The following is an 11,453-nucleotide window of genomic DNA, read 5'->3' as shown; positions in this document are numbered from 1 at the left end:
CCCTGACGGAGGGTAATTTTTTTTTATTTTTACCTTTATTTAACCAGGCAAGTCAGTTAAGAACAAATTCTTATTTTCAATGACGGCCTGGGAACAGTGGGTTAACTGCCTGTTCAGGGGCAGAACGACAGATTTGTACCTTGTCAGCTCGGGGGTTTGAACTCGCAACCTTCCGGTTACTAGTCCAACGCTCTAACCACTAGGCTACGCTGCCGCCCCGTAATGAGCTGCAGCAGGTGTCCCTGATGGAGGGTAATGAGCTGAAGCAGGTGGCCCTGATGGAGGGTAATGAGCTGCAGCAGGTGGCCCTGACGGAGGGTAATGAGCTGTAGCAGGTGGCCCTGACGGAGTGTAATGAGCTGCAGCTGGTGGTCCTGACGGAGGGTAATGAGCTGTAGCAGGTGGCCCTGACGGAGGGTAATGAGCTGCAGCAGGTGGCCCTGATGGAGGGTAATGAGCTGCAGCAGGTGGCCCTGACAGAGTGTAATGAGCTGCAGCAGGTGGCCCTGACGGAGGGTAATGAGCTGTAGCAGGTGGCCCTGACAGAGTGTAATGAGCTGCAGCAGGTGGCTCTGACAGAGTGTAATGAGCTGCAGCAGGTGGCCCTGACGGAGGGTGATGAGCTGCAGCAGGTGGCCCTGATGGAGGGTAATGAGCTGCAGCAGGTGTCCCTGATGGAGTGTAATGAGCTGCAGCAGGTGGCTCTGACAGAGTGTAATGAGCTGCAGCAGGTGGCCCTGACGGAGGGTGATGAGCTGCAGCAGGTGGCCCTGATGGAGGGTAATGAGCTGCAGCAGGTGGCTCTGACGGAGGGTAATGAGCTGCAGCAGGTGGCCCTGACGGAGGGTAATGAGCTGCAGCAGGTGGCCCTGATGGAGGGTAATGAGCTGCAGCAGGTGGCCCTGATGGAGGGTAATGAGCTGCAGCAGGTGGCCCTGACAGAGGGTAATGAGCTGCAGCAGGTGGCCCTGACGGAGGGTAATGAGCTGCAGCAGGTGGCCCTGACAGAGGGTAATGAGCTGCAGCAGGTGGCCCTGACGGAGGGTAATGAGCTGCAGCGGGTGGCTCTGACGGAGGGTAATGAGCTGCAGCAGGTGGCTCTGACAGAGGGTAATGAGCTGCAGCAGGTGGCCCTGACGGAGGGTAATGAGCTGCAGCGGGTGACCCTGACAGAGGGTAATGAGCTGCAGCAGCTGAGTGCCATCTTCCTTGTGAATTCCCTGTCTGGAATTGCAGGGAGTAAAAGCGTAGCCTACGCTTCTAGCATGACAAAGACCAAAGCCGGCGGGAGTACTATTGAGGACAGAGGTGTCTCTCTAAGGATCTTTTAAACAAACAAAAAGGGTTCTACTAGCATTTGTTACATCAACAAGAAAATAGCTTCAAGTGGAGTCGACTAATAAAATAATGGACAACTTGACCAGGGAGGTCCAGGACCTGAAGAACAGTTTGCAGTTCTCCCAGGGCCAGCTTGATAAGATTAAACAAAAAAACGTCAAGAAGACAAATCTGTAAGTCATTGAGAGAGGACATTAGTTCTGTGTGTGAATCCAAAAGAACAATAACAGAGAAATCAGATTATCTCGAGGGACAATCATGTCGAAACAACATTATTGTAGACGGAATTGAAGAATCTCCACATGAAACCTGGACGGAATCTGAGGACAAAGTGAGATAAATGATCTTGGGAAACTGAAGATGGACCACAGGAAGATTGAGTTGGAGGGTGCCAACAGGACTGGAAAACCCACACCGGCCCAAGTTCAAGGACAAGGTAGCGATTCTGGAAAAAGTCATGAACTTGAGGGGAACATACATCTTCCTCAGCAAGGACTATCCTGAAGATGTGCGCCAGAAGAGAAAATAACTTATCCTGGCCATGAAAGCTGTCAGAGCGCGTGGGGACATTGCTTACATCCGCTATGACAGGCTAATTGTCCACCCTCCCTTCCAAAAGCCAGGAAGGGATGAGAGAGCCAAACCTATGGGTTCGTAGCTTTAACCCTGCAGCACTTACATGCACACCAACTGATATTTGTTTGCTTCATTAGTTCTTTTCCATATTATGTCTATCTCTGAGAAGTTACCCAGGAAAGGGCTGAAAAAAGTCCCTTATTAACATATGTAGTCTTAGAAATAAGGTGAATGAAATCAATAACTTGCTAACATCAGATAACATTCATATATTAGCCATTTCTGAGACTCATGTAGATAATTCCTTTGATGATACAGCAGTAGCAATACAAGGGTATAACATCTATAGAAGAGACAGGGATATTTATGGGGGAGGTGTTGCTATTCAGCACCATATCCCTGTAATTCTTAGAGGAGATCTCATGTCAAGTGTTATTGAAGTACTGTGGCTGCAGGTTCAGCTAAAGACTTTTCTTTTGGGGTGTTTGTTGCATTGTGTTCATCACTGATTGTCTAGTATAGCATCCGTGATTCGTATCATCGATTGGACGGTCTATTTTGTATATGTTTTTATTGGAAATGACTAGGTGGTTTGGTGGTTCTATTTCTATTATATTTTGAGATGCTACTCGTTGAGATAAACATTAGCTTCAACTGAAAACAAGTTTATTTTTTTAAAATGGTATAAACACAACACATAGGCCACCAAGTGCTAACAGTCTATCTAAATAATGTGTGTGAAATGCAGGATAGTGTATGTGATATAAATGGAGAGGTCTACTTTCTTGGGGACTTGAATATTAACTGGTTTTCATCCAGCTGTCTGCTCAAGAGGACGCTTCTCACTGTAACCAGTGCCTGTAATCTGGTTCGGGTTATTAATCAACCTACCAAGGTGTTTACAAACACTACTGGAACAAGATCATCCACATGTATTGATCACATTTTTACTAATACTGTAGAACTCTGTTCTAAAGCTGTATCCATACCCATTGGATGAAGTGATCACAATATGGCTATATCTAGGAGAACCAAGGTTCCAAAAGCTGGGCCTAAAATAGTGGATCATACAACATATTTTGCTGTGACGCTTATGTGGATGATGTAAAAAAATATTTGTTGGTCTGTTGGAGCATGCAGACGCTGCACTTGATGCATTTATGAAATTGCTTCTTCCAATTATTGATAAACATGTTAAGAAGCTGACTGTTAGAACTGTTAAGGCTCCATGGATTGATGAGGAATTGAAAAACTGTATGGTTGAAAGAGATGGTGCAAAATAAGTGGCTAATAAGTTTGGCTGCACATCTGACTTGGTGACTTACTGCAAATTGAGAAATGATGTGACTAAACTATACAAAAAGAAGAAGAACTTCTATTTTGTAGCCAAGATCAATGAAATAAAGAATGATGGGAAAAACACAGGCATACTTTAAATTAAATTAGGGGCAGAAAGACAAATTCAACTCCACCTTTCATCGAATCAATGTCTTATTCATCACAAAATCATTTGATGTTGCCAATTATTTTTATGATTACTTCATTGGCAAAGTGGGAAAACTTAAGCAGAAATTGCCAACAATGAACAGTGTGCTAATGTATTCATGCATAAAAAACAAATAATGAAAGAAAACCATTGTAAGTTTGAATTTTGTGAAGATAGTGTGGGGCAGGTGGAAAAATTATTGCTATTGTTCAATAATGACAATGACTGACTATAGCCACTCCTATCTGTCATAGCTTTAATCGGAGCCGAGAGGAACGTGTTTGTCCCCAGGCCTGGAGGGAAGCCAAAGTCATTCTGCTACCCGAAAGTGGTAAAGTGGCCTTCACTGGTTCTAACAGCAGACCAATAAGCTGCCAGCTCTTAGCAAAATGGTGTTTGACCAAATACAGTGCAATTTATCTGTAAACAAATTGACAACAGACTTTCAGCTTGCTTATTAAGAAGGGCTCTCAACATGTACTGCACTGACACAAATGACTGATGGTTGGTTGAAAGAAATTGATAATAAGAAGATTGTGGAAGCAGTAGATTAAAGTGCAGCCTTTGATATTATTGACCATAACCATTTTTATGGCTTTTCAACCTCTGCCATATCGTGGATTCCGGGATATCTATCTAATAGAAATCAGAGGGTTTTCTTCAATGGAAGCTTTATTAGGTATCAAGGTAAGACCCAAGTGCAGACTGTGTGAAGTAACAATGTTAATTGTAACAACAGGGCAGGCAAACGACAGGTCAAGACAGGCAGGGGTTGATAATCCAGAGTAGGAGCGAAGGTACAGGACGGCAGGCAGGCTCAGTGTCAGGGACAGGCAGAGTGGTCAGGCAGGCTCAGGGTCAGGGACAGGCAGAGTGGTCAGGCAGGCAGGCTCAGGGTCAGGGACAGGCAGAGTGGTCAGGCAGGCTCAGGGTCAGGGACAGGCAGAGTGGTCAGGCAGGCTCAGGGTCAGGGACAGGCAGAGTGGTCAGGCAGGCAGGCTCAGGGTCAGGGACAGGCAGAGTGGTCAGGCAGGCTCAGGGTCAGGGACAGGCAGAGTGGTCAGGCAGGCTCAGGGTCAGGGACAGGCAGAGTGGTCAGGCAGGCAGGCTCAGGGTCAGGGACAGGCAGAGTGGTCAGGCAGGCTCAGGGTCAGGGACAGGCAGAGTGGTCAGGCAGGCAGGCTCACGGTCAGGGACAGGCAGAGTGGTCAGGCAGGCTCAGGGTCAGGGACAGGCAGAGTGGTCAGGCAGGCTCAGGGTCAGGGACAGGCAGAGTGGTCAGGCAGGCAGGCCCCAGGGTCAGGGACAGGCAGAGTGGTCAGGCAGGCAGGCGGGTACAAAGTCAGGACATGCAAGGATCAAAAACCAGGAGGATGAGAAAAAGAGAGGCTTTGGATAAGACAGGAGCTGTCAGGACAAACGCTGGTAAGCTTGACAAAGTATTGCTGATGATTCAACCATATACGTGTCAGCAACCACAGCTAATGAAGTCACTGAAACTCTAAACAAGGAGTTGTAGTCAGTTTTGGAATGGGTGGCCAGTAATAAACTGGTCCTGGACATTTCTAAAATGAGGAGCATCGTATTTGGTACAAATCATTCCCTAGGCTCTAGACCTCAGCTGAATCTGGTAACGAATTGTTTGGCTGTTGAACAAGTTCAGGAGACTAAGTTCCTTGGTGTTACCTTAGATTGTAAACTGTCATGGTCATTACATATAGATTGAATGGATATAAAGATGGGGAGAGGTCTGTCCGTAATAAAGAGACACTGTACTCTACAAAGCAAGTCCTGCAGGCTCTAGTTTTGTCGTATCTTGATTATTGTCCAGCCATGTGGTTAACTGCTGCAAAGAAAAACTTACTTAAGCTGCAGCTGACCAGAACAGACCGGCACATCTTGAGCTTCATCAGACGGCTAATGTAAATACTATGCATACCAGTCTCTCCTGGCTAAGAGTTTAAAGAGACTGACTGCATTTCGTCTTGTTTTTATAACGTGTGGAAAATTACAAACTGTTTGCATAGTCAAATTACGCACAGCTCTGACACACACACTTACCCCACCAGATATGCCACCAGGGGTCTTTTCACAGTATTATATGCAGTCATTAGTGCATGGAACTTCCTTCCATCTCTAATTGCTGAAATGAACAGCAAACCTGGTTTTAAAAAACAGATCAAACAGATAAAGATATGTTGTGTGTATGTATTGATATGTAGGCTATGTGTGCTGTTTTGTATGTGTATGCATGTAGTTCTGTCCTTGAGCTGTTCTTTTCTATTAATGTTATGTATCATGTTTCATGTTCTGTGTGGAGCCCAAGAAGTGTCGCTGCAGCTTGGTCAACAGCTACTGGGTATCCTAATAAAATACTAAATATGCTAAACACAGAAAATGCTGCCTAGATGTCAGCCATCTACAGAGACAAGACGTCAGTGGCCTTCCGGTACAGTACATTTCATATGAAATTATTACATTTTATGGGTTTATCATATTTTACCCGCATAGATCATACAAATCCAATCAAATGTCATTTGTCACATGCACAACTGGTGTAGACTATACCATGAAATGCTTGCTTACGAGCCCTTCCCAACAAGTTTTAAAATAATAATACACAATTTAGCAAAATTAGTAACATGAGGAATAAAAAAAAAACACAAGAATGGAGCGACAGGGAAACTAGACAGAAAGTATGAAGAAATCATATTTTCAAATACCTGCCCCTTTTCAAGCACGCAAACCGATAAAAAACAACAACAACAAAAAACGATTAAAAAACATCTGTGTGGCCCTCAGTTGAATTTCGAAATCCCGATGTGGCCATCGAGCCAAAAAACTATCCCGCCAATCTGAGAACGACTTAACCCCCTGGGCACAGATGTCAATTCAACGTCTATTCCATATTGGTCCAACGTAATTTAATTTAAATGTACCCAATGGGAAATTTCAGTAATGGATTTATTCTTTCTAGGTTTTAGGGTAGTAGCCTACAACTAGAATGTTTTTTTAGGACATTACATTTACTGTTGGATGAATACATACAGCGCCTTCAAAACGTATTCAGGCTCAATAACTTTTTCCACATTTTGTTCAGTTAAAGCTTTATTCTAAAATTGATTAAATAAATAAAAATCCTGATTAATCTACACACAATACCCCATAATTACATAGGTTTTTAGACATTTTTGCAAGTGTATAAAACCCTAAAAACAGAAATACCTTATTTACATAAGTATTCAGACCCTTTGCTATGAGACTCGAAATTGAGTTCAGGTGTCCTATTTACATTGATCATCCTTGAGATGTTTCTCGACTTGATTGGAGTCCACCTGTGGTAAATTCAATTCATTGGACATGATTTGGAAAGGCACACACCTGTCTATATAAGGTCCCATAGTTGGCAGTGCATGTCAGAGCAAAAACCAAGCCATGAGGTCAAAGGAATTGTCCGTAGAGCGCAGAGACCGGATTGTCTCGAGGCACAGATCTGAGGAAGGGTACCAAAATATTTCTGCAGCATTGAAGGTCCGCAAGAACACAGTGGCCTCCATCACTCTTAAATGGAAGAAGTTTGGAACTACCAAGACTAATCCTAGAGTTGGCCACCCGGCCAAACTGGTCAATCGGGGGAGATGGGCCTTAGTCAGAGAGGTGACCAAGAACTCGATGGTCACTCTGACAAAGCTCTAGAGTTCCTATTTGGAGATGGGAGAACCTTCCAGAAGGAGAACTATCTCTGCCGCACCATCAATCAGCCCTTTATGGTAGAGAGGCCAGACGGAAACCTCTCCACAGTAAAAGGCACATGGCAGCCCGCTTGGAGTTTGCCAAAAAGGCACCTAAAGACTCTCTTTAGAAACAAGATTCTCTGGTCTGATGAAACCAAGATTGAGCTCTTTTGCCTGAATGCCAAGCGTCACATCTGGAGAAAACCTACAACCATCCCTACGGTGAAGCATGGTGGTGGCAGCATCATGCTGTGAGGGTGTTTTTCAGTGGCAGGGACTGGGAGACTAGCCAGGATTGAGGCAAAGATGAACAGAGCAAAGTACAGAGAGATCCTTGATGAAAACCTGCTCCAGAGCTCTCAGGACCTCATACTGGAGTGAAGATTAATTTCCAACAGGACAACAACCCTAAGCACACAGCCAAGACAACGCAGGAGTGGCTTTGGGACAAGTCTCTGAATGTCCTTGATTGGCCCAGCCAGACCCCGGGACTTGAACCCAACCGATAATCTCTGGAGAAACCTGGAGAGACCTGAGACCTCACCCACAAACAGGACCAACGTTAGTATGAATCCGCTTGCACGGTCCCCGCAGACGGACAACTTTCTCATGGCTTTTGGAGGGAAATGCTGTAGGAATGCTCAACCGGTGTCGCTCATTCAGCCGACAGAAACTTTCAACCGGTTTTCCCCATTAAGCAGCGAGTCGGAGTCTGAGGCAGCATGTAGAGAGTGTAGAGAGTATAGAGATATTGTTATCCACGTCGGCACCAATGATGTTAGGATGAAACAGTCATCTTATCTACCAACAGAGACAGGGCTCTAACACCTCTAGCTCCACAATGAAATAGAGTGCAGGCCAGGCAGCAGGCTGTTAGCCAGCCTGCCAGCTTAGTGGAGTCTGCCACTAGCACAGTCAGTGTAGTCAGCTCAGCTATCCCCATTGAGACCGTGTCTGTGCCTCAACCTAGGTTGGTCAAATCTAAACATGGCGGTGTTCGCCTTAGCAATCTCACTGGAATAAAGACCTCCATTCCTGTCATTATTGAAAGAGATCATGATACCTCACATCTCAAAATAGGGCTACTTAATGTTAGATCCCTTACTTCAAAGGCAATTATAGTCAATGAACTAATCACTGATCATAATCTTGATGTGACTGGCCTGACTGAAACATGGCTTAAGCCTGATTAATTTACTGTGTTAAATGAGGCCTCACCTCCTGGTTACACTAGTGACCATATCCCCCATGCATCCCGCAAATGCGGAGGTGTTGCTGACATTTACTATAGTAAATTTCAATTTACAAAAAAATAAATACTTTTTTGTCTTTTGAGCTTCTAGTCATGAAATCTATGCAGCGTACTCAGTCACTTTTTTTAGCTACTGTTTACAGGCCTCCTGGGCCATATACAGCGTTCCTCACTGAGTTCCCTGAATTCCTATCGGACCTTGTAGTCATAGCAGATAATATTGTAATCTTTGGTGATTTTAATATTCACATGGTAAAGTCCACAGACCCACTCCAAAGGGCTTTCGGAGCCATCATCGACTCACTGTCACAGTCATACTCTGGCCCTAGTTTTGTCCCATGGAATAAATGTTGTGGATCTTAATGTTTTTCCTCATAATCCTGGACTATCAGACCACCATTTTATTACGTTTGCAATCGCAACAAATAATCTGCTCAGACCCCAACCAAGGAGCATCAAAAGTCATGCTATAATTTCTCAGACAACACAAAGATTCCTTGATGCCCTTCCAGACTCCCTCTGCCTACCCAAGGACGTCAGAGGACAAAAATCAGTTAACCACCTAACTGAGGAACTGAATTTAACCTTGCGCAATGCCCTAGATGCAGTTGCACCCCTAAAAACTAAAAACATTTCTCATAAGAAACTAGCTCCCTGGTATGCAGAAAATACCCGAGCTCTGAAGCAAGCTTCCAGAAAATTGGAACGGATATGGCGCCACACCAAACTGGAAGTCTTCTGACTAGCTTGGAAAGCCAGTACCGTGCAGTATCGAAGAGCCCTCACTGCTGCTCGATCATCCTATTTTTCCAACTTAATTGAGGAAAATAAGAACAATCCTAAATGTATTTTTGATACTGTTGCAAAGCTAACTAAAAAGCAGCATCCCCCAAGTGAGGTGGCTTTCACTTCAGCAGTAATAAATTCATGAACCTCTTTGAGGAAAAGATCATGATCATTAGAAAGCAAATTACGGACTCCTCTTTAAATCTGCGTATTCCTTCAAAGCTCAGTTGTCCTGAGTCTGCACAACTCTGCCAGGACCTAGGATCAAGAGAGACACTCCAGTGTTTTAGTACTATATCTCTTGACACAATGATGAAAATAATCATGGCCTCTAAACCTTCAAGCTGCATACTGGACCCTATTCCAAATAAACTACTGAAAGAGCTGCTTCCTGTGCTTGGCCCTCCGATGTTGAACATAATAAATGGCTCTCTATCCACCGGATGTGTACAAAACTCACTAAAAGTGGCAGTAATAAAGCCTCTCTTGAAAAAGCCAAACCCTAACCCATAAAATCTAAAAAACTATCGGCCTATATCAAATCTTCCATTCCTCTCAAAAAATATGAAAAGCTGTTTTCAGGAGGGCAGCAACTCACTGCCCTCCTGAAGACAAACAATGTATACACAATGCTTCAGTCTGGTTTTAGGCCCCATCACAGCACTGAGATTGCACTTGTGAAAGTGGTAAATTACCTTTTAATGCCGTCAGACCAAGGCTCTGCATCTGTCCTCGTGCTCCTAGACCTTAGTGCTGCTTTTGATACCATCGATCACCACATTCTTTTGGAGAGATTGGAAACCCAAATTGGTCTTCACAGACAAGTTCTGGTCTGGTTTAGATCTTATCTGTCAGAAAGATATCAGTTTGTCTCTGTGAATGGTTTGTCCTCTGACAAATCAACTGTAAATTTCAGTGTTCCTCAAGGTTCCATTTTAGGACCACTACTGTTTTCACTATATATTTTACCTCTTGGGGATGTCATTCAAAAACATAATGTTAACCTTCACTGCCATGCGGATCACACAGAGCTGTACATTTCAATGAATCACGGTGAAGCCCCAAAATTGACCTCGCTAGAAGCCTGTGTTTCAGACATAAGGAATTCGATGGCTGCAAACTTTCTACTTTTAAACTTGGACAAAACAGAGATGTTTGTTATAGGTCCAAAGAAACAAAGAGATCTTCTGTTGAATCTGACAATTAATCTTAATGGTTGTACAGTCATCTCAAATAAAACTGTGAAGGACCTCACCGTTACTCTGGATCTCTCTTTTGACGAACACATCAAGACTGTTTCAAGGACAGCTTTTTTCCATCTACGTAACATTGCAAAAATCAGAAACCTTCTGTCCAAAAATGATGCAGAAAAATGAATCCATGCTTTTGTTACTTCTAGGTTAGATTACTGCAATGCTCTACTTTCCGGCTACCCAGATAAAGCACTAAATAAACTTCAGTTAGTGCTAAATACGGCTGCTAGAATCCTGACTAGAACCCAAAAAATGTATCATATTACTCCAATGCTAGCCTCTCTACACTGGCTTCCTGTTAAGGCAAGGGCTGATTTCAAGGTTTTACTGCTGTCAGTATCTGTGATGGGATGAAAAGTGATTTTAGCTTCTAAAATGTGAGATTTGGGTTTTCATAAGGTAGGGCTCTGCTCAATCAGTGGCCCGCCCCGTGAAGGAACATGGGCTATAAAACTTTTCGAACAACCCCTCCTCTCCCTTCTTATATAAGCCCTTGACGACAATATAACCTCCTGTTCCGAGGACTTGAGGACGACGGTCCGATGTCAGAATTGTTCAGATAATAACTACAGAACGAAGCCAAGATCAGCGTGAGCTTTGGTTGCGAATGGTATGAACTTTGAACTATTATTCACTACAGAAGTGATACCTCCTAGCCGTTGAGTTAGCAACAGCAGATGCAAACGCAGGTTAGGAAGGAAAAGACAGAGTATCCCGTCTACCACACAACGACGTTACTACAACATATTCAATTTACCAGCAGAGGCATTCTTCAAAGGACAAAGGACTCGGTTTGGCAACACGGCCTTCCATCTACCACCATCCTACCGAAGTGCAGCTCAGAGTAAATATTTATTGCATTTTCCTTTTCCAAATGGCCGGTAATTTAGAATGCATAAGATAATGTATTTACGATAGCACAGCTTCGCCCTTTGTTCCTCAGTCTTCCCGCTCTTTCACTCAAACCCAGACCCTTTTTTTTGTGTGTAACCAGCTGTCATATCAGTTCCGCACAAGTTATGATTTAA

At 44.0% G+C, this 11,453-nt stretch overlaps 1 pseudogene; it reads left to right on the top strand.

The window, feature by feature from the left end:
- The first annotated feature begins 8,222 nt into the window (after nt 1-8,222).
- On the top strand, nt 8,223-9,317 carry LOC139381284 (uncharacterized; annotated as a pseudogene).
- The last annotated feature ends 2,136 nt before the right edge of the window (nt 9,318-11,453 follow it).

Source organism: Oncorhynchus clarkii, chromosome 23, assembly GCF_045791955.1.
Source record: "Oncorhynchus clarkii lewisi isolate Uvic-CL-2024 chromosome 23, UVic_Ocla_1.0, whole genome shotgun sequence".
NCBI classification, from domain to species: Eukaryota; Metazoa; Chordata; class Actinopteri; order Salmoniformes; family Salmonidae; genus Oncorhynchus; species Oncorhynchus clarkii.
This window is presented reverse-complemented; position numbering and strand designations above follow the sequence as displayed.